Below are 23,969 nucleotides of genomic sequence, written 5' to 3'. Positions count from 1 at the left end.
TGTTTCATTTTAAAATTGCATACGTATCAGCACACAGTGCATCATATACAAAGCCTGGGGTTAATTGGAAGATTACACTGCATCTATACTCTGCAATGTTAGAGCAAAATAAAACATAAATACTATATGTTGTCTGCTTAAGGTAACAGAAAAATAACAGTGACTTCAAAGTGCTGCCATGCAGAATCATTTTAGGTCACAGATCTGTCTGTACTTCTGTGCTTCAAGGAAACACTGTTTTCATAGACATGAAACAAACTCATGTTCATAATAAATTTCATATTATTCACCTGTACTATACCAGCCCATTGGCTGGGGCATATCTTGATGCAGTGCCAATTTAACTGTTCTGTGCAGGGTTACACAAATCTTACCTGTAGGATTCCCATGTCAGAAAGAACACTGGGGCTGTGCTCCTTCATGAAGAAAAGCTCCTGGCTGCTCCAAGGTTAAAAATACACTTTATGAGATGCTTTATTCTGAGTCTAGCAAAGCACTTGGATCCATGTTTAATCCATGCAAAATAGCTTTGATACTGGACCAGGATGCTAGGCCTGCACACAATAAATGTCATGTCAAGACTGAGGAAAGGTTTGAGATGATACAGAACCTTAGAGACGTTTTTCATATTCAGATGACTTTCAGCCTCTGCACAGTGCAATGAAATATCATCCTTTCAAAATGCTGACGTGCACTGGAGTGCACAGACTGACAGAAATTTTGCAGACCTTTGTTATCTAATCTGTTTTTCACTTCTAGCATAGCAGAATTCTAAAAGCCAAGCCACTAGTGTCTACTTTGTACTGACACAGCTATTCCACCTTGTCATTCAGGCTGTGCTCTTCCTTTGATAATCACTAAGCCTCTGATCTCATGTCTGGTGTTTTCCTTTCCAAAGTGTGAAAAGTACACTTTTCATCAGATCCAGTGAGCTTCTGAGCAAGCCCTCCACACTATGTTTTATTGGATTCCTTATTTTAAGAGTAATGAAAAAAATATACACTGCTAATATACATGCTGCTAGTTCAACATTTTTTGGTAAATTTATGGGCTTCCCAAAATGTGAAGAAAGAATAGAGTGAAATTTAACCTCTGTACATTAGTATAGTTCAGTAAGTCCAAACTCTCATTCCCACTAGTAATATCCACACTTCTCACACAACCCTGAAGTAGAGCTCACTAAAGTCAAGAGGTTTTCTTTTCACTGACTTACATGGACCTTGGTTCATGGACTGCTAAAACCCAGGATCCATTTGAAGAACTCAGTAGCAAACCATCTCTGGCAAAGCAGCTGAATCTCTGATCGAATAAAAGGAATTTCAACTTAGCACTGAATTTCTTTCTTTTTGAAATAGGGTAAAAAATTAGAAATAATAGGATAGAATTAGTAAACAGTTATTACTTTAAACAAATTAGCATACCCCGAGCTCCTTAGAGTTGGACTCATCCTGTTAGAATATTTATTCGAAATTCTGAAATTTGAGATTATTTGAAATAATGGAAAACTCACAGGATCAGGAAGATTTACAGCACTGTCTAAGCAGGGAGGCTCACAAGGTTTGATATTGTGCTGCACTGTTATACGTAAGTATTATAGAAATCAGATTATTATAAATTAATTACCAAAAGCAGTCCATATACTTTCATTAATAATTTCTGCATTCAAACATGTATTGATAATATTCTGAAATAGAGACAGGTAAAATTTTCAGCTTGTTTCTTTACCCTGTAACACTTCTTACCTTTGCAAATATGAAGGGGGAAAATGACAATAAAGGGCCATTCTTCTGGATCAATTTCACTTTTTCAGTAACATTATTATTTTATTAACACTCATTTTATTTAAAGTATGTCTTAAAGCACTTCATCTCAAACATAAATTCTGCAAATATTTGGAATAACATCTCCGTAATCGACCTCTTGGAAAAACACCTGATAAAAATGTCCTTCAAACCACAATTTGAAAACAGAAAGTTTCAACAGGGCAAATGGACAATAAAAGGATGTGATAAGTTTCAGTAGAAAATAGTAATAAAAAATCCCACTTTTGCCATCTCATTATATCATTTACTTGCTTATTTGTATACATTACATTCCACTGTTGTGTAGGATTAGCTCAAATTTATATTTACACAACAGACAGAAGTCAAATTTAAAAAAAAGATTAAAACTTTCTTGTGATGTTTGCCAGTGATATGAAATTACCCTTCATGCAAATTGAACTCTGACAATGAGCAGAAGGCTTGCATGATGCTGAATGACTGGACAATAAAATGGAAGATGAGATTAAATGCTGATGCAAGCAAATTATGTACGCAGAGAAAAACAACTCTAATTTTACATACGCATACTGGTGCTCCAAATTATGTCTGGAAACATAACTCAGACTCATTGTACACAGTCCTCTAAAAATGCTTTTTTAAACTTCAACAGTGGATAGAAAGCCAAAGGGAACATCAGGAATTACAACGAAAATGTACCGTTCCCAATTTTGATACCAACAGCAGTTCTGGGCAGTTCACTGCAAAGAAAAAAGCACTATTGGGCCAGAAAAGCCATAGGGGAAGGTGACAAATATTTTTACAATGATTTTTATACACAGAGAAACTAAATAGGTGGGAGATGAGAATCTTAAATGTTGTGCTAAAAGTGCTTAGCAAATTCACTTTTTCTTGTCACCCAAGATTTAATGATTAAACGCTAAATGATGATAAAATTATCAAGTAACACTTTTAAACTCCACACCCTGAAAGAAACAGAAGGCCTTTTCCATACATCTCATGATGAAATTGTGGCACAGGACTCTGTGGAGGCCATAGGTTCTGAAGCATTTATATTCATGGAAGAAAAGTCCTTCAAGGCTCAAATGTTTAATTAAATTTTTTTAGACTGAATTAGGGACGTGAGAGCACAGAGCTATAAAGAAACCTTAGAACCTGATCCAGGGATTAATTAAACAGGACTCCTTCAGCTGCACAGCATTTGATGACAGTTTACAAAAGAAACTTGGAAATCACATGTATTTGGCTAAAAATTCTGGAGAAATACTGAATTCTGAACACTACCTGTAACAAAAAAACCCCTATAATTTTATACAGTGTTTCACCTACCTGTCAGGTAGTCTCACTAAAACTTCTTTAAATGCAAATCAGTTCAGTGTAAAAGGGGGAATTTTGGGTGGCACAGCTGGCACAGAAGGGTCTGTTCTGGTTAGGAAGTCATTAGGGAGCTGACAGGATACATGTATTTTCCCACCTGTCTACTCCTGTAAAGGTCAGACAGCAACATTAGCATAGGACATTAGAAAAACTAGATAGGACTCAGAGTACTGAGGATCTTTGAGGGGGCTTGATATTGACATTAATAACTCCCCAAAAAAGTGACAAAAGTATTTTTAGATTATTTCAGGATATGTGACACAAAATGGAAGCCTTTTAGAGAAGTGTTTTGCAGTTTGTTCAGAATGCAAGATTACCTCAGGAGCTTTCTAAGGCTAAAAGGGTTAAAAGGAAGTTTAGACCCAAGTGTTATTAGCAGAACAATTTTTCACCAATTCACAGAGTACGTTAACGGTGCAGTGCTTCTGTCACTATTCTGTGTTCTATCGCTTGTTTTTAAATAAATTCAAATAATAATTCTGATACTTAATTCCATGAGGACTGAGCGTGACCCAGCCATAGAAAACTGCACCTCATGGGTCCCTTTACTACTCAGATTCAGTAGCTGGCTATACAAATATCAATTTGTTAAGATTTTTAATACCTCAGAGCACTGGACATTTGTCAATGCATGTGCCACACTCAGAACCTCCTAGAAATGAGCTGTTAAAAGCCAGAGTTAAATTGAAGATGAGAATTATTTTATCTCCTTGCTTGTAAAAGAGAAAAAAACTTTATCAAAAATTTATTCCCAAAAACTTTACCAAATTCCCTTGAGATTCCACTTACGCATTTCTAATTTCATTATCTCCACAGGTTTTCTACTAATTAAGTATCTATAAATCATACAGCCTTTCTGAGTGCTGGGAGACATGAGTCTCATACAGAATGTCTACCTGAGGAGGAATTCTGAAATACCTGTTACCATTCAGTTGGATTTTTTTAGTTTCTAAAAGAAATACTGATTATTTACCACTTACCAACATAGATATAATTAATTCAGAACATAATAATTTCCCCTTCAAAATGTTCATGAGACAATGCATTTCCTTGAAATTATTCTATTTCATTAAAAATCATTCTGTTGGAAAATAACTGATCAGATTGATGAATGTCATGCCTATTATTTACATGTATCAATATTAAAGGTAGCATTTCTTGACAAAACTTAAAACTGATGCTTCAATTATTTACATCAATAAAAGTTCCTATGTCATATCTTCAAAAGGAGTATTCTTTGCTTACTATTTATTCAGATAAAAGTGTTGTAGAAAGACAATCTACTTCCCTGAGATCTTTTTGCAGTTTGATAAGGTTATCTGATTCTTCTTCAACTTCTAATCTAAAAGATAGTAGATTTAGGAATCATTAGCTTTCTGATGGTTTTCATACCTACTGTTCCCTGCAGCAAGCAAAAACCTATAAAAGTATTCTCCAGAGATTTCTGTAAGAATTTCATGCATCTTTTCTGCCAATCAATGTTTGAGGACACTTCTATTGAGTGACTGCTTCCAGGACTCTCCAGGGGCACTCTGGGCACTGGAACTGAAGAGGGCAAAGCGAAGATTTGAATCTGCTGCCTGCTAGCAGAGCGTGGGTGCTGGCTCTGAGTTTTAAATTAGGTGTTTGGATTGCCTCCTTCAAATCAAGTAGAATGAGCCCAGGCCCCAAGGCTTAGAGATCCAGTAGAAGCAGACAGGGAAAATAACCGTGCTTTTACAGCTCAACGTTACATTTCTGTATGACTTTGCAAAACATGGTTTTGCAAATTGTGCCTGCTTGGCTTTCCTGCTGATTACCCACTTAGGCACTGTTTAAAAATACAGCTCATCAAATACAACATATAAAGGCTAAACCCTGACCTGTGAGACTAAGTGCAGTGGTACTGTTGACCTTGAAAGTACATTTATTTATATCAGCTAAGGTTTGACTTTATCCAGTGGAGCAACATTATTAAAAGAAATTAGTTTTAACAAATCTCAGATCTTATGTAAAAAATTATTTCAGAAATAAAACTATAGTCACCCTTATTCCATCAATTCCACAATACTCCTCCTTCCTACCTGCTGCAAAGCATGTTATTCATGGATTCCTTCTGTCACTTCGTGCCATCAGAACCATCTACTGATTCTACCCATTAAAGAAATTATACTCCCCACATCTGTGAAATTTTAATTAATTGCATGTAGTTCAAACTATATAGCACTTTTTTCCCCAAATATTTACATTTTTCTTTGCCTTCTAGTCCATTTTTGTTTGAATTCCTTTTGCAGAGCACATTATAGACAGTATTTTACTGTTCACCAGAGTCCTGAGACATCTGCTTAATTAGACATAATTTTGAAATGTTAATCATTATTTTGATATTCCTCTTCCCATTCTAGCTAGGTATTAGCACAAAACATAGTAATTACCAATAATTAATATTTGTGACAGAGTTGATAAGCCAGATATTGTTGACTGGATAAAGGGAAGAAGATGTAACTTTTTTCCTTCTGTCATTTGCAGTAGTTATTAAGCATAAGCATTATTCTTCACCTCAGCCAGACAGAAAGGATGCTTTCTTCCGTAGGGAAGAAACCCTAATATTTTTTACCATGCTACTTTTTGTGAATTGATAGTGGAATCACATCTGTTGACAGACTTGACATATATTCCTCAGAAGAATTAAAGCAATATAGGATTTTAATCCTTTATTTTCAAGAGTCATTTGAGGACTTTTTTTTTTTTTTTGAGGTGTTAACCTATTTTGAGAAGCAGAAACACCCTTTATTGGATTTATAGGACCATGCAAGGAAGTGAAGTATTGAATTACCAGCAAGATTTGAAATTTTAATTATTTATATGCAATGTGAACCATTATTAAAGCAAGAACTTATGTGCTCTTATAAATCCAGCTTTATACAAATGTCAGGATGTCAAAATTCTCTCTATAGGTGGAAGCACGGAGAACACTATTAACTTACACTACCAAAGTTTTGTCTTAGTTACTATTGGTTTACCTATTTCTCAGCATAAATGTGATGTTATCCAGCAAATAAGGATGAACTCACCAACATCTCAAGGCGAAAACTGTTCCATGAAGGTGTCAAGCCAAGTCCACAGCAACAGAATTGCAGGTTCTGGGCCAACACAAGTGGCCAATACAGCCAGTCAGGTGTGGATGTGCTATGGCCGTGCCTGGGGCCCTCACTGCTGACAGAAGCCTGGATGATGCAGGCATCACCTAAATTTCCTCTGAATTTTTATAAGGCTTTGGTATAATAATGCTTAAAATTGTCCTAGAAAATTGTGCTGGGGACTTGCATCACCTTCTGAAAACCTTACCCTTATTCTATCCAGCCTGGGAAAGATTTTTGCAGAACTTTCAATTTGTGTTAGGATCAATAATCCTAAAATCACATAAAAAGATGAAACTATGGCTTGCATCAGGAAGTGCCTTCGTTTAGAAGAAGGAAAGCATGAATAAAAAGATGAACACTGACTATACATGTGTGTTCTGACAAGAGCCAGGAAGCCCTCTACGCACAATCTTTCTTCATTACCTGCTATTATGGCACTTCTCTTCTGAGCTCCCTGGTGCCATTTCCCAGCAAAATCACAACCAGAGGGGACAGGTACACTGTATTCCTGGGCTCATTTTCTGTTCAGTTGTGCCTTTTCTACCAAGCACTAATTTTATTGACCATGAACATTATATAATTTTTAAATTATAAAATTGAATAATTTTTCCCTTTGCTGTTACTAAACCAGTATGTTTCAGGAGAGTTACTATGCCCTGTTTCACAACCCTTTTGGACTTTTTCCCTAAAGGTAAACAACCACAACTTGGTAAACTTTGGAGAAAACATGGTAAGACTTTCCAGAGGAAAAGTTTCAGATATTTGGAGGATCAAGATTTAGTGCTTTCTTTCTTTGTTGGTTTTGTTGTTGTTGTTGTTGTTTTCTTTGATTTTAAATTATTATGTAGCACATGTTAGGGCTGTTTGCTCTTAAGGCTTTAGTTCTCTAGCTTTTGTGCATGCAGGTGAAAGCAAAGATAAAGAAGAGAAGGCTGACAGTTTAGAAGGCTGCAATATGCTCAAGCACTATTGTTCTGAGTGTAATAGGCGGCCTAGATAGCCACAAGGTGGTAATAGTGCTCTTCACGGGAGAGCTCGGGCGTGTTTAGCAGAGCAGGTCTAACTCTGTAGAGATGTCTGATTCGCTAGGAATGATAATTACAAAGGACAGTGGTGCCTTTGGAAATGAGGAAGTGAAAACTTCTAGCAGAACACCGTGTGCTGGCTAAGAGAGAAATGCCCTGGCTCAGTGATACACACTGACTGTAAACTGTGATTTAAAAAATGCTCTTGTAGTAGCATGACAAACATAAGGAGCACCATTGGAGTAAAGGCAGGTAATAAAACCCACAAGAGTCGAGCATTGGTTCTCTGGGTAAATTGCCACGGTTTTCGTGAGAAATAATGGGGAAAAAACACTTACAAGTTTTGCATTAGAAATAAGTAAGATTATAGCTGTTCTGATTTGAGCTGAGTTAGTTTTCTTCCCAGTGGCTATCATGGAGCTGTGTTTTGGATTTCTGCTTGATAATGTAGAGCTGTTTTTGTTATTGCTGAGCAGGGCTTGCACATTTATATATATATATATATACATATATATATATATATATATATGAGATATGTATTTATTTATATATATTTATTTTCTGTAAGGCAAATCTATTGATTCAGAGTGTAATAAATTTTGATACTTGGGCTTGGAGTGCATCAGTCCCAGGCATAAATCAATTGTCTGATCATTCGCATAAATCAACAGAAACATTGCTGATTTAGAACACTGTTCTAAAACAGAGCATATGTCTGTGGTCTCCGAGGAACACACTGGTGTTAAAATTGCAGGAAAAAAATATTTCAGATGATGGATGTGTGTTATATTCATGCAGAATAAAGGCTATGGCATATGCAAAGTGACACTTCAATTTCTAATCATAGAGCTCAGCAATTATTACGTGGGCAAGCAATTTCATTACAAGGTTTTACTTACTCTAAGATATACTTGAAGAACATTATTGCAATGTAATTTAAAATTCATTGCACATTTTTCACAATGGATCAGTAATTCTTCTTGTGTTCCACTTAAACCCTGCTAGCCATGACAGGCTTTACAGCATAGTGTTTTACACAGGCTGTTTTGTGTGGAAGAAAAGGAAAATTATTAATTTAAATTTTACCATCACTTCTGAGTCCAGACTTCTAAGTCATCCCACGTAAAGTCCAGGCACTATTTCCACAGCTAGATATTACCTCGGTTAAAAGCATTAGAATCAGGCCTTTTATCCTTGACCAAATAAAGAAGAATGATTGCATCAATTGCCTGTGATATTTAGATCATTGAATCATGTGAGTAATAGTTCACTTATCTTCTGGCTGTCTAATCCATGGTTAGCGAATGCTCTTCACACACCCTTCACCAAAAGGACTCCACTCATAAATCACTGCCCATTCGTGAAGGAGTTCGTTTAGTCTGAAGAAACTGACTTTGTAATGATGTGACTTTTATGCTTGTCATCTCTGCAGAAGGTAGCAGTGGAAAAAAAAAGTAAATCACTCTACCTTGACCCACAGCAATTTTCTGTTGTCTTGGTACAAAGAGATTCTCACTTAAGCATTTAACAGGACAGCATTTAGTCTGTTTTGTCACAAGGCTTTCTTTTTTCTCCTCATCTCCTTAAAAATCTCACATATGCTGTTTCTCTTCAACAATATATTTAAGTTTTAATTATAATTTTGTAACTTTTTTCTCTTGTGACTTCATTGAGCCATTTAAAGATCATAGTTTTAACCATTCTAAGGTTTACCACACCTCTTCCTGTAAAAGAGGTAACCATGCAGTGGCCTTCAAGCCCATAAACAGGGAAAAACTAGACTACCTGTGGGGTAGTCCAGCACGTGAATTTGAACTCTGTGACTGGTTCTCAGAACAAGGACCTCTAGTCCTCAAGAGTGCCAGCTGCAGTAAGAATAAGCATCTTTTAGATAGGTCAAGGCAGAGTCAGACATTAGTACTGGGCAATGGGCATGCAGAATTGCACAGCACGGGTTTATTTTCGGGGATGGGACCATACAAAAACTTCTTAGCCCACCAAGTTCAGTCCTTTGCTATTATTAACAGTGAGCTTATATGATCCCTTTGCCTGTTAATAAGACAGAGCTGCCTACATGTTGAGAAATAAAAAATGTTGAGCATAAGTACGTTTTAAGTAGAATGAGTTACATAGATTTATAATACTGCGTGATTTAGTATGTTCTCTGCTTAACTTTACCTGCTCACCAGGAATAGTTGGATTTGCTGAAAACTTAAGCTGCAAGCTGTGAGCTCACATCTAGATATGTTTTCAGCTGGAATAGAGTTCATCTTCTTACTAATTTTCCCACTATCTGGTACAGTGCTGTGTTTTGTCTTGAGTATAAGGAAATTGGCAACATACTTACATTTTGGCTGTTGCTAAGTAATGTCTATCTTGAGTCCAGGGCATTTTTAGTTTCCCATGCTCTACCAGGTGCAGCAGAAGCACAAACAAGAAGATAAGGAGGCTATAACCATCAGCAGAAGCTACAACTTGACACGACAAGAATAGGGTATGAACCTGCCTGCATGAATACAGGGAAAAAAATCCAATAAGGTATTAAAAGACCCCAGACCAAAAATTACCATTCGACCAAGATGTACATGCAAAGTGCTTGAAGAGCAGATGAGGGGTGGATTATAAGGGTATAACATGAGTTAGAAGGGTATAATTGTCTTAATAACTGCTTTGTTCTGGGTCCCTCTACAGAGGCACCCAACTGGAGCTGACCTGCTGCTGTACCACACCATTAAATTATTTAGTTTTATAAATCCAGTGCCTGAGATTCTGCTACTGGGGACCCAGGGTCAAATCTGTAGGAGGAAGGGCACCTGAGAGTGAAGGTGTGTGAGACCAAGTCCAAAGGGACACCCATGGAGCTCTCACTGCAAAGAGACTCAGGTCACAGCGGGTGAAGTCTGTGGTGGTCTGTGTGCAACTGCTCAGGTAGCAGCCTCTCCTTTAACATAAATGTTATTCCTCACTGTGTCTATACATACTCAAATTAGGCTACCTGGAAAAGGCTAAATTGAACAACAGCTCTGTGGAGTGCATTCAAGATGCAACAATTCTGACAGACATTAAAGGGGATGTGGGTGCCCTCGGCTCTTCCCTTATAAAAGCATATTCTGTATGAGTAAATGCCACATCTTTCTTCTGTGCAGTGAATACACTGGTATTGTGCTACATTATGTTATTAGAGTTCTTATTGTCCTGAAATGCTCATCCCAATAGAGATGCTGTGAAACAGCTAGTTCACAGAAACCAATTTAAAAAGTTGTGTCTTCCTTTGTCATAACTCATCTGATGTTCCCTCTGTATTCATCACAGTAACATAATCAGCCCCCTTTCAATCCAGCATTGAGTATCAAAAGAGGACTAACCTAAAGAAGAATTTATGAGTGGGTACTGAGGAAAGTCCTGCCAATTCCATGTAATAATTAGGTTATCATTAGTGTGTGGGATGGATTTAAATGAGATTAAATTTTTAATAAATTATCAAAGCCGTGACTGAAATGACCTATGGGAGCTTGTTTGGACAAGCTATTACAGATCACTGCAGTTTGCTGAAGAAAAGACAGGAAAGAAAAAAAAGTTCTACTCTTCATTTTCAGAACTTCCACTAGACAACACTTTTGTGGAAAGTTTGGGAGGAAGATACTCCTGTATTTCCCTCACCTTTGGTATTTTCTCTGTTGCCAGGCCTGCTAACAGAGAAACAAAAATGTAAGCTGTGCTAAGTTTCACTTGCTGAGCTTAAGACATAGAAAGTGATCCCATTTTCACTATTTACAAGTGTTCTATCACTGCACAGTGTCACCTTGTACCTCAGCATGCATCATCCTTGAAACACATGGGAAAACAGGTAATTCCCCTGCATTCTCAGTGTGATCCACATTGGTGCAGCACAGGAGTCTGTAAATAAAGCAAAGGGATACCTTAAAGTAGTCACTTATGGGAGGGGTGCTGCTGAATAACAGGAGCAAACTTCCAAAAAGAAGCTAAAGAACATAGCAATTAAATTATGGAAGCAAAAACCACAGGAATGTAGGAGACAAAACTGATGGCCTAGACCCTTGAAAGGGGAAACCAAAAATAGGTAATACCCTTCTTATCCAGGATGCTTTGTGATGAGTTACAGCTCTCCAGTTTTGACTGGTTCTGTGGTGAGAACTTGCCCTAGCAATGAACTTTTGCTCATTATAATAGTAAAAAACCACACTCCTTGTTCAGGCACCCCCCTGACCACAAAAAGATCATAGACTTTTCAGTCAAAAGACTGAACATATGCCGTGACTTCTTGGGATCTGATGCCTTGAAACTGAAGTAGGGAAAGGATGAGCCAATAGGAACATAGCCAAACAGTGACTCAAGTGAGATATGCTAGTACCTTAAAAGATTGTAACCCCTAAGGGTGCCTGCTTCTGTGTGCCTCGTGTGTAGCTTTGTGGATTTGCCACCTAACTCCTCTTTCCGTGCAGAGCTGTAAATAAATCACACACACTTCGACCCCAGGTGTGGATTGATTTCTTGCACACTGGGTGGAAGAACCCAGTTTAGGGTAATGTATCCCTTTGATCTCCATAACAAGTGCAGTGTTTAGTAGTCTGTGCTTACCTGGGGTACCCCTCTGTTGCAGAGTTATTTCAGCTATGTCCTAAACCAGAACTTTTAATTTATCCCCTCAAACAAAAAATGAACATTTGATCAAAACATTAAACATAGTGTGCATAATCTGATCCTCAGTAAACAACAGAAACTTGTGCAAAGAATAAATGTGTTCTACCTCAACCAGTGTTTAGGTTCTTGTCCAGAATGCAGGTCACAGTCAGCACAGAGAGGTGAGATCCACCTGCTAAATTTAATCCCATTCTGGGCAGGAAGGAATGCCAGGTGATAGTCCACACACCTCTTTGGAGGTGTAGATTTTCTACAATCTACAACAGAGAAGAAGTTGTGCAATGCCTGCTCATTGCTGATTTAACTGATGCCTTTCTGCTGTACAGCTGCCTGTAAGCAATCCACAAGACTCCTGGAGCATGTAATGGACAATTTCCTGCTCCAGGCATTGGATGAACCAACCAGAAGAGAAGTCGACCTGGTGCTCACAAATGGAGATGAGCTCAGTGGAGGCAGCTTGGGCTGTAGTCAGCAGGCTCTAGTTGTGATCTTGAGGAACACAGGCCTGGCAAACAGTAAAGTCAGGATCCCGAACTTAACAGTGAATTCCAGCTGTTTAAAGAATTAGTGGATGAGATCCCCTGGGAAACACTGAACAAAGCATATTTTAATATAACTCATATATAGTTATACATATATATCGCATATATAGTTATACAAAGAGCAATTATTCTTTTGTGGTTGAAACACACTTCAATTTTAAGAGTTATGTAAGATCAATATGTTAAATAACTTCTTGGGTTTTTTTCTTCTCATCATTATTAAATCTAGAAATCATAACAATAACAGCACAATTACCTTTATTGGTCCTATGTGAACAATGGGGTGACTTTTAACAGGAACAAGCTACTTTGCAAATGAATTCCACCATTCGAGTAATCACTGAAATGCATACAGGCATTGCTTTTGCAATCAAACTATCAAAGTCCCGAAACAGGAATAGAAATAAAAAAAGTGGAAGAATGTATTTTTATATAACAAGCTAGGGGACAATATAAACATAAATTATGGCTGCAATGAATGCAGATAGAACTTGAACTAATAGAAACTGAAAATGATAATGTGACAGAAAACTGCACAGGTAATAAATGGAATCAGTTAAGAAAGGAGACCTTTTTCAAAAAACCCCTTCCTATAGCCCATTCTTTGCTGTAGTAGAAGAAAGGGCCAAAGAAGACGATCACATGTTTGCACCACCTTCTGAGGATGCTTGACAGTTAGTCAACTTCTGTGTTGTGATTCTTTTTCTTTCAGGTACAGATTATTTCCAGATCTCCTGGAGTCACCTATCATTAATTACCCTGATATAACAGAGCCTGGCACATAATTTTCTAGCGTCAATCACAATAGTAGGTTAGTATTTTATACCTAATTTTTACGAACAAATCTGCACACAAACAGTGTGAGACAGAGGGCTGGAAAGGACCGTGACCAACTGAAATGAGATTTATAAATTTTATGATCTTCAACTATTTTACAGGTTAAACACTTGGCCACTATTTGAATCACAGAAGGGAGTGGCAGCAGATGTGTTAGAATTATAAGATTACCATTAGCATGCAGCTAAACCCTACCTTTTATCTTATGTTTCTGCTTGTAGTCAAGCTTTCAGAAACAGACAAACATAATTACCTGTTCTTTTACCAGGAAACAGAACTATGCACCTTATTGCAGGGTTTTAAACACCAGTTCTGAGGATTTTTAAGGCTATGTAGAGAATAGGTAGTTTATTTTTTACTGACACTTAGAGGAACCTACGTGGCATGCAATCTTCTTCTTATATTAAGAAGATTCTTATATTATTACAATAACTGAAAAAAGACAAGTGCTTGTGAGTAATGATTGAGTGGAATGTGAAGTTTGCTGCTGCTTGAAAACAGAATGTCACTGAGTCGGCAGCCCCTCTACAAATATCCTTGAAACCAAGACATTTGAATTAATAAGTCACTTAAAGAACAGAGAATGCTACACCTACTCCAGATATTATTCAGGTGGCATTTGCTCTGGAGACCATGGATTATATCTGACCTACTGTTGACTTTTAAGATTTATGTACAATATCTCAGGGACAATTTAAAGGAGTGAGTGATGATCCAGGAGTCATCCCTGTAATACTAGATATCCTCTGGTTTTTCAAAAGCCAGGCTTGCCTAAGAAGTTTTATTCTAGATTAAAACATTACTACAATGATCTTGGAGCAGTTCAACTTGAAATCAAAATACTTTGAAGACAGATATACATTAATCCTGAGGTGAATTTAACCAGCATGGGATTATTCATCAAAGCAGGAGAATCTTTGGCTAGAATTAAGATGTTAATAATGCCATATTCCAGCTGCTTCTTTCTCACTGGAACAGTAAATGCCAGGATAAGGAGTAAATGATTCTTCCACAGTTGTCCCCCAGGTGTCAGAAAAACTTTATGGAATTGCAGCAAGTTATGTCTTCTCCACACTTTTGAATCCTCTGTGCTGGCAGAAAACTAGTGCAGTCCAACAGCAGGTAGTCTCACACCTGTTGCCTTGAACTGGGTGCTGTGCTGATGGAATAGTTTCCCTGAATTGTTTGTTTCTTACTCCCATTATACTAGATGGCAGAAGATGTGCCTCTGATAGTGATGGACAATATTACAAGCTTATTCTGGAGGAGTTTTGCTTTTCAAAAGCAATTTCAAAAGAAAAACTCCACATAATTTACCAGTATACTAGCTACAGATCCACTGCTTTTTATCACTTTAAAAGTAAAATACTCTTCTGAGGGTGTAAATTATTCTAACTACATGGGATTATTCACACCCAAGAGAATCCATTCCTTGGTTTGGTATGCTGATTTAAATCTACAGGATAACAGAGGGAGGTCAGGATTTTTCAAAGTGGTCAGAATTATTCTGTCTCTGCTGCCGGTGCCAATCTGGGTCCTCTAAGAGCATAATTCACTAAGAACACTGTGCTGTTCTCTTTCCAAAACCATTGGTATTCTAAGAATTCAATTATTTGTTGGAAAAAAACCCCCACCAAGTTAGAAGTTTTGTGATTTTCTGTATGTCTGAAGTAGACAAAAGGCTGAAAACAGTTTAATGCATTTCCCACACCCAAAAGAACTGCAACAGCAGAGAACAGAAACAGCCCTGACTAGCTAAGGTGAAGTAGTGTAAGTATCATAGAATAACAGAATGTTTTGGGTTTCATCTCCTGCTATGGGACTAGACAAGTAGATGCTTTCAAGGCTTAGCAGGAACAATAATCCAGGCTTGTAAAATAAACAGCTGTACATCTGCAGCAGCTGCTGTACAGATGTAGGACCCAAACCCAACACCTGCTTATGTCAGAGGAAAGTTCTTATTCTCAGTGCAGCAATAATAGGTTAGGAAAATTAATCACAGATACCAAGCATTGCTCTCTGCAGAATGCCCAGGAAATACATGCATTTTTGGTTTTTTTCTGATTTGGGCTTTAGACTAAAACAACCTGAGTTCAATACCAATGAACATTCTGAACATCAAAAGATTAATAGAACAATATACATACATAAGCTGCTTTTAATTAAACAAAGTTTCCCTGCTGTTTGCTGCAGACCTCTCCTAATGCTGAAAATTAATAATTTAAAAAGTCAACTGAATGTAACTACTGTGAAATCACAGTGTAAGTTTCTTTGAAGACCTGAAAGTGTTAAATCAATTTGTTCCAGGATGAAACTTCATTTTACCTCATCAAAGTTACATCTGAGAGTTATGAAAGCTAAAGGCTTACTAATATGACTCATCTTTTCTTCTCCTTACATTATGCATGAGACAGTGTAAGTAAATGAAAAGCTTACAGTTCCCCTTATCATTTCCAAAATTGTCTGTGGGAAGTACCAGTATTCAAAATATCAGATAAACATGTCTTTGCTGTCCTCAAAGCACTTCCTTCCAAAACCTGTCCTATGATGCAACAATATTCATTCAACACCATGATTGTATGAAGCTTCTCTCTGTTCCTGGGCCTATCACTCCCACATGCTTGGCTGCTGAAGTGAGTGAGGTGTCTCCATGTAAACATTGTATCCCACAACATAACAGATGACAAATATCTTTTACAACACAGCCTGTGCAAGTTATCACATTATCTTTAAAAATGTGGCTTTGGATAGCTTCCTGCTGTAGATGCTGTCCATTGTCCCCAGTGCTGTTGGTGTGTAACAGAAAAACACAGTATTTTCTTCCAGAATTTCTCTTCCTGCAAAAAACGTTTCTGAAGTTGTTACTCTGATCCCGTAAGATTTCTAATTTGTAAAAGTTTTAAAAGAGCCCCTTCATTCACCATGAATATTCCTAATAAATGCAAAATATATAGCAGAGTTGCTAAGATACTTACATAAAAGGAATTTAATTTAACCTGACACATTCTCATATTCTGCTGTGTCAGTTGAACAATCCATATTTAGTTTCTGGGATTTGTCTTTGTAATCAAAACAGTTTTGAGCACCGTGTTAATTTCATGAGTTTTGCATATCATACATTGCAAGAACTGAACATTTCTTCTCTACTTGAGGGCCATCAGCAATTCAACCACAGCACTTTGATCCAACAGAAAGAAAATCTGCAAGGAGAACTTCTATCATGCAACAGACTCTCATCAGCCCCCACCCAAACACAAGCTGCCACTCTCATGACCTAGTGGTATCCTCTGTCTATGAATTTTGCCACTGCATAATGTCTCTGAAGAGATTAATTTTTCAATATCTCTTCTAGAATATTCAAGTTTTAATTACTTAGCTACATTTACAGGGAATGTCCTGTCTGTTCTCCCTCAGCTGTTATATTAAACTTCTAATATTGTATTAAAGAAAATGTGAAATGTCAAGTTTCCCTCAAAGACATAAAGAGAGGTGAAAATTAAATACAAATCAAATTCTATAGCATGCAGTCTAATTAGAATCTGACCCTACCATTCAGGAGGTTTGCAATTAAATTAAAGAATTAATACCTATTTAGTTTGTATAAAAGTATAACCGTATCAGTTTCTCTGGAATCTGGTTCAAAGAAAAATGCACTTTTGCATAATAAAATCTACTTCAAAGACAGACGTAATATTTTCAAAGTACAGAACACAAACTCATTCAGGTATTTCAAATACTTTTCCTCCATACTTGTTAAGGCATCTAAATGCAAACGATCTTTTTTTTTTCCCTTTATAGACTAAGATTTTATAGCTTCAAACTCTTATTTTGTTTCCATGCTCCTTTCAAATATGAAAACTTCTCCTACGCCGCATCAATAATGTAATTATACCCTAATGTTTCTCTTGTTACAAAGAATTGAAGCATTACACTGCCTTTTACCAGCTTCCTTGCTAGGACAGAATACAGAGGGATGTGTTTTTAGCTACAGTAATTACCTTAATTTTGTAGGAACATAAGATTGCTGTGTAATCGGCTATTACTAATGCAATTACTCTGAAGAAATGGCTCACAAAGAGATGTGTCAGGGGTGCTTCTACATCAGCACAGATTGAAGTAATTTAATAATGAGTCACATTTGGTCTCTGAAGTGGGTAATACTGAATGGCAAATATCCACTCTGTAATGAAGATTTATGAAAGCATTATTTTGGCACGTAGTTACAGGATAGCTACTGGGTTTTGCAAATTAACTACACACCTTTTTCCAAACATATAATTTATATTCTAGTTCTGAATATTTATATTCTGAGACCCCAGCTGGGCTCAGGTGCCTTTCTGCAAGGTACCTGGTCAGGATCTGGTATTCCTTATTCTTTTAAAGGCCCAACTCAGAGCTTGCTGAAGTAAATGGAGAGACTTTGGATGAGTTACAGATTCATAAATGGAAAACTAGGTGGAGGTAGGGGCCTGTTTGCCCACTTCAGAGAGTCCTAACTCAAGAAGGCCCTTAACAACATGACTGACTTTATTATTCAGCATTCACTCAAATATTTTCCTGAGTCAAAGCCATGGAAATTCAGTGAGTATCTCAAGACCAGCCCAGAAGCAGTGACACAGTGCAAAAGGGAACTCAGTTCTTTAAAGTGCCTCCTTGGCTCCTTAGCCACAAACCCCTGTCTGTTGTGTGCAAATAACAAATAAATTTTTAAACTTATTAGCACCTCTCAGAAGGCCTGACAGAGCTTAATTAGTCATTGACTGTGATTGTAAAAAAGCACCATAATGAATGAACAGCATAAAATACGCCACAGCAGGTTGCCACACTGCAACAGATGGAATGAAGAGCATTTGGGTAAAGATCAACTGATCACAAGGAGCTCTAAAGGATGAGCTGACTTACCACGGCTTTACTGCAGGAACACAAACACAGACACACCCAGAGTACCAAACACACACAGAACTGTCACTACAGCAGCCATGGTAATCCTTTCTTTCCCTTTTTTTGCTTATTCCTGCAACTGAAAAACATAAACCAAAATCACCTAAACATGGGGATTAAATGAGAGTAGAGTTTTGTCATTCAGTAAGAAATGACTGCTCCCCCTAATAGTGCAGTATAATAGAATGAGATGAATATAATAATTTTATATCAAGTACAAAATTCATCACTTTCAGCAATATTAATTACAAAGGTATGTATACAGAAGGCCAGACCTGGCCAGGGTTAACACAACAGGTTGTGAGAAAGAATCAGATACTGCAGGTAACAGAAGCTGGCCAATGTGGGGCTATATTAAAACAACAGTTAAAGGAGAAACTTTCTAGATTAAAAATACTGAAAGGGACTATCCTGAGCTCCCTTTGAGTGAAGAATGAAAAAACTGACTAGGGTCACTGACAAAAGGGTAAAACTATCAAGCCAGGATGCAACACCCTGCCCCCCAACCCTTCAAACAACAACAAAAAAGAAAACAAACTCTGAACTAAATACAAAGCCTAATAAAACAGGTAGTTAGAAGTATAAAATAGGGATGAGCTGTTTATTAGGGAAGGAGAAAAAAGTGCAACTGCTTTACATGTTTCAGCCTCATCAGCAGAAGCTGGAGCAGCACAACAAACCTGTGGTTCTGGCCATACTCTCAGGACTCCAAGGCATCAACAGACCCTGAAACTTCCTTCCCTCCTCCTGGGGCCTGGCTGCCTGTGCCAGAAGCCCACTCTGAAAAGGCATCCCTGCAGCCTTGGGTCAGACTTGTGTGAGAAAGAGCCTGAGGAAGCCTTGCTGGTGGCCTCCTCCCTTCACTCCAGAGCTGCATTAAACTCAGACCCTGCTCCTTCCCAAGCTGCTTCACAGATAGATCCGTGCCTGGTTACATCCCCTGCTGCTCCTCGCTCACTGGTTGGAATTCCTGCTTTGGCATCACATTTCCCTCATTGCTATGGACTCATCTGGCAACAAGCAGAGTGTAGATTACAATAGATCTTATTACAATAAGCAGAGCTCTTCTGCTCTGCTTGCCCAGGTACTCTGCAGTTCACTGCTGTGGAATTCAGGCACACAGGGTTTCATCTTCAAACCCAGTCCCTTATTGACAATAAGCAACATCTGTCTCTATTTGGAACAAAGCACAGAACTCTGGCTTCATATTCCCCAAACACTTGCCAGCACTTTTTTGTCTATTTCACACATGGATCAAGAGATTAAAACCAGTACCATGCCACAGAAAGAACTGGAAAGTGAGAGCATCAGCATCAATTAAGACTTTAAATTGGCAGAACATTAAAAAAAGATAATCCTCACAGAGAATCATCAAAGAAAACAAAACAAAACAGAAAGAAACAAACAAAAAAACCACTCCTATTTTGTAGTTGAAAATTCTTTCATGATCCAGAAGAGCGTTTGGCCAATTCAAGCTTAAGCATTTAAACAGGACTATTCAACTATTCAACAGGACTATTCACCAGGAAGGTGAACACACACTACCTGCATTTTGCCTCAGCATCTGTTAGTGTTCAGTACTTAGTGGTTCTAAGAATGACATATCAATGAGGAGAAGTATTTTTTTGGATGCCATGGGTGACTAGTAAAAGTCCTGAAGTATGAGATTCATGCAAGGAAAAATGGTATAATCTAGTGTCTTTCCTTTCAGAATCCCCTGAATATACCAATATGTATAGATACCCAAACTTTATACCAGAGATTTATTGTCTCCAGGAAATTTGTTTTAATTACACAATTTTTGAAGCTCAATTTTTAAATAGTTTAGGTTCCTGGCTCACACTATCCTCTCTGGAAGAACATTTCAGAACCTTACTCCTTGAACAGTTAAGAAAACATACTTTCCATTCTAAATTTAAGTGATATGTAACCTTTTAACAGCTTCTAGTCCTCTTCAATATCGATCTCCTGAATTCAGTTATAAAGAGGAAGCATATATCTTCTCAGACTTAATTTGCCTAGACTAAATCAAACTCCTCTGTTCTCTCCATTAAAGACACATATTCCATTCTCTCATTTATCCCAGGAGATTCTGAGGACTGCATCTGTTCCAAATCAAGTTTCTTTTTCGTGAGCACAGATGACCAGAACTGTACACAGTACTCCAAACGGAGATTTACCAGCATTTTATAAAATACTACAAACATCTTCCTTTCTCTACTAAAAATATACTTTCTAATGTTCCCTAGAATAGTATAAAGCTTTTTCATAGCTGTATGATATGAACAAATAGTGGTAGCCAATGGTTCACAATTTAATTCACATCTTTCTTTTCGCCTCCCCTTGCCTCAAACCAGTGCAGAACTAATACAGAATTAGAAGCTGCTTCTCAAATCTTGCTACTCTATTCCAGCTGACACTCTTCCTGAGGTGTGTCTCTCATATCTCCATTTCCTTTCATGTTCCTCTGCATTCTGCTTTTTAGTAAAACTTGGGCCCTTTTGACTTTTACCCTTTTCTTTTTCTGTCCAGGTATGTCAGCTTTTCAAGTGGACCATGTAGTGCAAAAAGAGAAGGGGTTTCCTGTCAGAATGAGCTACAATTTTTTACAATCTCTACATTGAAAGGGAAATATTAATCCCAAAGAACCTTAAGCATAGTTGACTAAATTTGATGACACCTGGTCTAATCAAGCAGGGATTAACTCCAAACCTAACTAATAGGGAGGGCAGCTCATAGCAGCTTTCAATTTTTGTGTAAATATCTCATGGAGTGGATTGCATTCTAATTCTCTGTATTATTTCTTTTAAATTTTCCCTGTGATTTTTTTCTCTTTATTATTATTATTTATCCCCTTTATTATTATTTCCTCTTTATTAATTTTTTCCCTCTTTATTATTTATTATTTCCTATTTACTCTTTTCTTACCTCTTGACTAGTCAAAATTCCTATTTTTTTCCCCATCATCATTTGAGCTCATCTCTCTTTTGAACTTAATAACTTGACACTTTATATTATGGCATTGTCCCCTGCTGTGTGTTCTCAAATAAAGATGCATCTGATGATGAGAGTGTATTACATGAAATTCAGTTTTTCAAGAATTCTAAGTTCATCTTAAAAGGTATTTCTCTTTTTCTACTCCTCCCAGTAATTTTACATTTCATTTTTAATTTATATTCCTAATTTCTACATTTAATCCATGTTTATGTCACTAGTCCTAACCCTAATTTCTTGTTTACTGGTAATAATCCTACTGAAACTCAATCATGCTGGGAATTTTAGGGAGTGTATTTCTCTTCTACACTGAGTAGCTTCTGCTTCTAACAGATTGTTTCTGAGTTTTTCCTAATTTATCACGTGGAAGACTGTTTTCTCACTCCATAATTAAACTATATCAGTTCTGCTCAATGGGTGCAGACAGGGAAAGGTTAAACAACAAGACTCTTACTCCATCTGCATGCAACAGTCAGATCCTGCCTCATGTCCTTTAATTATTGTCTGACTTTGGGATACTGTCTTTTCGTTCAAGTAAAAAACTTTCTGAAATTAAATTTGGGGTAGAATACTTCCTTCAAAGAATAAAAATTATCCTTCAGTCATCACATGACTAGTTTTAATCCAAAATTCTATAAAGGGAATGAATGACATCCTTAAATTTCTTTATGTAAGAATAATGCAGAAGCAACACTCAGCTTTGTTTAGGCTAAAAATAACATATTTCAAATACTGTAACTAATGGAAAAAAAATTACTGTGTTTTTTATACATGAAGCTGATACCAGTGCATACTGTATATTCTTCTTTTTTCTACTTTACTGGCTTTTAATCACTCGATGTCATGAACTCAATTGCTGTAACAATTACTGCAGTTGGTGCAAAAATCACCATTGGGAAAGCAATCACAGTATGTATGACTAACCATGTAAAATAACATTAAAATTTTTTAAACTTGTTTAAATTAAGTTTTGAAATTTAAGTTCTACTTTTAGGCAGAATGCTCAGTTTCTACTGCAGAAAAAGGTTTGTTACTGTGTAATTTAATCACATTCAAATCTAGACCCAGAGCTTCTCTCTATCAATTTTACATTTGGTAAAATACACCTAGTCCATTAAAGAATCAAATTTAATTTAATGTATACATCTCTGTGTGTATTATTCATGCACAAAAGCAGCAGCAAGACAGTGAAATTTTATCTTAGTATACAGCATTTGCATTCTACATAGGAGCCTCCAGATATGCTTCCAGATCCACTTCTTAGTTTTCATGCTGTCATTATATGGATTATATGCAGTCATCTACACCCCTGCAGGAAATTCTGAGCTTGTGTGACACAAATCTGCATCAACTGTGGATCTTTCTAGCTCAATATCAGATGAATAATTTTTAACATAACAAACATAATGTTTTTCTTAAAGTATGTGTCCTGTATGTTTGTCCTTTCAACTACACACTGCTATTAGTACCCATTAAACGTTGTTAAAGTCTTACTTACAATATAAGGTACTGAGATTTTGTCCAATTAACGTGGTTTCTTGGAATTTGTAGCCACTAAAACAAAAGGTAAGCTACACAGGTTGGAAAAAAAAAAAAAAAGAGAAAAAACATTTAAAAATACAAGGAAATTATTCTATAGTTTTGAAACAATAAATACTGGGTTTATCTTTTTTTTTTAAATTGCTGCTACCTAACAAGTCTGCCTCTTATTTAAAAATGATCTGCAATTAAGTATTATTAAAGGAAATCATTAGTGTTAAAAATAAACACATGCTAATTAGATTTAGAAACACATCAATTCAGTAAGATAATGAAATGTTTTTGGGGCAAATGAACTGCACAATTGCATTGATACTAAGAAACCTGAATTAGAAGAAAAATGTGTAAAAAAATCCTAATGGAAGAAAATATTCTCCTCTTTTTGGTAAACGTCAATGTGCTTTTCTTCACCCCAAAAGAGTCTTACAAGGGTTCTCAGAAATAGCATAATCTATATAATACCAAATTTAAAGGTTCACAAGTGAAATAAATGTATTTTTCTTATAGAAAACGGTATTTTTAATTCTGGTGTTACTTCTAGCAATTGTTGAAACCAGAAACCCTTATATGCAGAAAGTATACTGAATGCTAGCTAAACCACTTAGAAAATATGTACAATTGTTACTTTCCAGTAACACAGCCTTAACAACCCATCTTAAAAAGAGGAAAAGGAAGGTATGTTGTACTTAACGTTGTAAGATTACAAGATGAGTCTTGAACTTGTATTTAATTCCATCTCATCTAAGGAAAGAAGAAGAAGAAAAAAGGGAACCAAAGGACAAATCAAAAGCTGAAGAGAATAGTCCCTAGAAACTTTTAATTTGTCTTAATTCTTGTACTTGCTGTGAAGATGAGTAGAACATAAAAAAGCTCAAGCAAATAAAAACTAAAGAACATATTTCAGCACGCTGCTCCTCAGGTTTTTATTCCCTTCCAATACAGCAAATAAATGACAATTTGAATTTTAAAGAGGAACATGACCTTTAACTAGAATATATCTATTTTATCCTTCTGATGGCTTCTGACAAACAAAAGCAAACAGGCTCCATACTTGGAGCATTTGCTGAGAGATGTCCACACTCAGCACCTGTCGCTGTTAAGAGTGCTGTGCTTGTATGGTGCTTAATATGAAAAGGCTTTGTGTTTCAA

The 23,969-nt window shown here is 36.8% G+C and overlaps 3 long non-coding RNA genes across 5 annotated transcripts in view; all 3 read right to left on the bottom strand.

The window, feature by feature from the left end:
• LOC109143693 overlaps window positions 1-7,729 on the bottom strand; it is a 36,910-nt gene extending 29,181 nt beyond the window's left edge. For all 3 annotated transcript variants that reach the window (XR_005602088.1, XR_005602090.1, XR_005602089.1), the window contains exons 1-3: window positions 3,111-7,729; window positions 1,214-1,299; window positions 375-554 (exon numbers count right to left, since the gene is read on the bottom strand). This is a non-coding gene — a long non-coding RNA (uncharacterized LOC109143693). The remainder of the gene's footprint in view (window positions 1-374; window positions 555-1,213; window positions 1,300-3,110) is intronic.
• Window positions 7,730-7,869: 140 nt separating this feature from the next.
• LOC109143696 lies at window positions 7,870-12,528 on the bottom strand. Its single transcript, XR_005602056.1, has 3 exons — window positions 11,115-12,528; window positions 9,653-9,811; window positions 7,870-8,731 (listed from the first exon to the last, which is right to left on the bottom strand). It is a non-coding gene; the product is annotated as an uncharacterized LOC109143696 (long non-coding RNA).
• Window positions 12,529-12,614: 86 nt separating this feature from the next.
• On the bottom strand, window positions 12,615-23,969 carry LOC109143694. Its single transcript, XR_002044009.2, has 3 exons — window positions 22,780-23,969; window positions 18,249-18,366; window positions 12,615-16,183 (listed from the first exon to the last, which is right to left on the bottom strand). It is a non-coding gene; the product is annotated as an uncharacterized LOC109143694 (long non-coding RNA).

Source organism: Corvus cornix, chromosome 5 (genome assembly GCF_000738735.6).
Source record: "Corvus cornix cornix isolate S_Up_H32 chromosome 5, ASM73873v5, whole genome shotgun sequence".
NCBI classification, from domain to species: domain Eukaryota; kingdom Metazoa; phylum Chordata; class Aves; order Passeriformes; family Corvidae; genus Corvus; species Corvus cornix.
The sequence above is the reverse complement of the archived record's forward strand: the minus strand, read 5'-3'. Positions and strand labels throughout refer to the sequence as shown.